Raw genomic sequence first — 3,663 nt, forward strand, 5'->3', positions numbered from 1 at the left:
TTTTGAGGTTCCAATAAGTTATTTCTATTAAGTTTAACGGATTCCATCACCTTTACAATTTAGTTCTAAACATAAGGTGTCATGTTGTACGTTTTGAAATCATGGGGATTTTTCTGTGTATTAGGTTTATCACAGGGGGTTTTTTTTTGTTTTTTACCCTATTTTGTATGAAAGTAACTAGTTTTTAGTTACTTGAAGTAATATCTTTGGAATTTTGTATTTATATGAGTTTAGAAATTTGAAATCATTTTGTGTCCTATATAAGTTTAGAAATTAGCTGTTATTTCCTATTATTACTTATGTGTTGACCAAGTAATGTGACTTATAAATAGGTGTGGGTTGACACACTATAAAGTAACACATAAGGAAAAACATGTAGCTTTATACAGGGGTGAGAGAGGGTTTTTAAGAGTTAAGAAGACAAAAACACTAAAACCTAACAATCTAGATTTTGATGTACTCAAAACATGTTTCATTTAAGTTTTCTCAGGACTTGTGTCAAATTATGCATACAATAATTGAATGTACCTCAAAATAAGAGGGAAATGCTATAGCACTCCTTTGTCCATGTTGCTTCACTAATCTTCTATTTACAGCCCCTATTTAACATCCATATATATTTCCACTCTTAAGGCTCTATTGCTGGATCCACCAGACAAACACGTCCTTTTAATTCTACCAAAATTATGAGTTCATAGTGCAAAAATATCTTTGGGTGGTGGAGGAGGAATTACTTTGGATTTTTTTTTTCATTTAAATTGAAGGAGAGGATATTCTCCAACAAAATTTTGTCAAAATATTATCTAACAAAAGACACCATCAACCAAAGTTCCCCATTGATTAATAATTTCATGAATTTTGTAAGGATAGCAATTCTGAGCAATCGTTCTCCATCTCTAATTAGCAGTACTTGAGAATTTAGAGAAAGTAGAGATTTTTACTTTCTTTCTTTTTGTCAAAGAATGTAAAGGCTATTGTTTCTTATTGTTCTTAGAAGAAAAAAAGTAAAAGTTCAATGTTAATCGTATAGTTGATTTTTATGATCATCTAATTGTAGATTTAATCAACAAAAGCCATTAAAAAGTTCAATAACTGTAGCATTGTAATCTCTTTTTGTGAACAAATAATTGTTTCTCTAAACCATTATAACATGGGTTGTAGCTCAACTATACTAGTACTATTAAAATTGATAGCCAATTATGGAAAGCACTCTAATTTATGGACAAGAAATGAAGTGCAACCTTAGTCCTGTTTTAAAGTTTTTTCTACATATATAGAAGCTTTGGCTACCCAAAACTTTGCCTCATTAATGACACAATCAATTTCATGCGTAGAACCTATTTCTAAAAGCTCATCTTGATCTCTTTCACATGATGCAATCTAAAATGGATTTATTCCAAAAAGACTAGCATGCTATAAGTTTTGTAATACTCGATCTCTTCCACACTTTTATTTATCAATATAAATTGTAATTTGGTTACTTTTTTGAATGGAGATTGTAATTTGATTATATGCAGTAAATTCGCCAATTTTTTAGCCTATTTTACAGTTAAGTTTTGTACTAGTCCCTCCATAAAATCAACTCAATATTTGATCATTTAAATTTATTAAAGAGTCCATCTACAAAAACGATATCAAATCACAATATGACCAAGCGATACATACAAATATAAAAACTCATAAATATCAAGAAGTTGGCCATCTTTTAACTTTTGTATAAGTTGAATGTTATTTGGTATAGAATTTTCCTTTGTTAAATTCCTACATTTACCCCTATGTTTGTAACTGTTGAAATTTTTGTGCTGAAATTCTCTTTGGTACCAATACAAGCAATTGACCACATTTTGAATCCTTTTTTCACAAATCTATTTTCTCGGTCTCATCCTATCTTAGTTGTAGCAATTGATATCTCTTAAACTTTCTATTTCCCTTTTGTTAATGAAAAAGTTTCAATCCAAGTCTTTAAAGAAGATAAATTCTTTTTTCATGTCTCAAATTTAAGTAACATCTCTTTCTCTCACTTAAGTTGTTCCTCTTCAAATCAAAAAGAGTAATCAATCTATGTGAGACGCAAATGCAATAGAATAGTACCCATATGCTACACGTGGACATTTGAAAATGTCTCAATGGAATTTCTGTATTGTCATATATGTGTTGTTGGTATTGAAATGTTTATTTTTTTGGCTACATGAACCAATCTTTTCGTTTTCAATAGACTTTTATAGCATGTGGCCTTTTTGGTTTTGATTTTCTTTTTTTTTCATTCATATTTAGAAGGAGTGATAAATGCCTGATTTGTACTATATTTTATGACTCTTTAAGGATTTTTAAGTTTTTTTTTACTTGAAATCAAGAAGAGAAATGTTTGCATATCATTAAAAGTTGATGTTTGACTATTGTTGATTAAGGATGAAACTTTTGTTCCTTTTTATTTATTTAATTTGGTTGTTTTTATAGGAAAAAAGGACAAATGATTGAAAGAACTTAGTCGCCAAATCAAGTAATGAAGCAAGAAAATGGTGGCAAAACAGAGCAATGTAAACTTAGTAATCCATGGAGGTAGGACTAGTTAACGGACCAGTTATAAGGCAGAACATTTGTCACGAAATTCACAAGAGGAACCAGCCCTGCAACCCATGTAGATTTGAGTCGGTTCCAAGGCCGATTATGTAGCTGAAATTTTGACCAACTCGCACAACTTGTGCAAGTTGATTCTTTTTGAAGTCATTCTTTCTTGCTTTGGTTTGGAGCATTGACAAAGCACTTTGATGGCCAGAAGCAAAGCTCAAACATCACCCAGAACCACTTTACGTCATTTCAAAACTTCTTGGTTTCATAGAAGTCACAAATATTGACTTATTAGAGTTATGTTCACATTGAATATATAAGAAGAAGGTTTGAAGTTTTTTCTATAAATAGGAACTTGTGTCTTCTCATTTAAAGCTAAGCTTTAGGGGTAGAGGTGAAGATATTTTCACTTCAAGATGTAGTTCTTGTATTTCTTAGTTTAGGTAGTGTAGAATTGTTTAGGTTAGTTAGTTTAGCTTTTCTTGTGTATTAGATAGATGAAGATGAAATTAGAGGATGAAGAAGGCAAGAAGAGAGCTCATATGACAAATGTTACTCTATCTTTCTAACTTTTTATCTCTTGTGATTGATTCTAAATTTAGTTAATATACAAATTTGAATTTATTTTCATTATGTTTTTCTAAAGTTTCATATTTAGAGTTATGAATGAACTGGCTATATTTTGTTTGTGATATTTATTTGGTTAATTGATACTATTATTTTGAACACATTATTTGGCACTTTTACTTTTATAACGATGATTAATTGGCCATTAATTGTGATAATTTTAAAGTATTAAGTTTGTAATGAAAATTGGGATTTGACACAAGTTTAAAGAAATGCTAAATCTAAGGAGTACACTCATGAAATTAGAGGCGCACCTTTGTAGCTTTGCTGGCTTGTTCCATGTAATTTTTTTTTTGAAAAAATAAACTTGTAATTAATTTCATAACCACGAGAGTAGGTATGGTTTAGTTACAAGTATAGTTGACTCACAATGAGAATAGCTTTTTCACGTATTAAGAAATTACGCCATAACTAGTTAAGATGATAACATTTAATTAAGTAGTAGTTTCATTTGCAAGAGTAATGAGG

The sequence above is a fragment of the Coffea arabica genome, chromosome 3c (assembly GCF_036785885.1).
Source record: "Coffea arabica cultivar ET-39 chromosome 3c, Coffea Arabica ET-39 HiFi, whole genome shotgun sequence".
Lineage (NCBI taxonomy): Eukaryota > Viridiplantae > Streptophyta > Magnoliopsida > Gentianales > Rubiaceae > Coffea > Coffea arabica.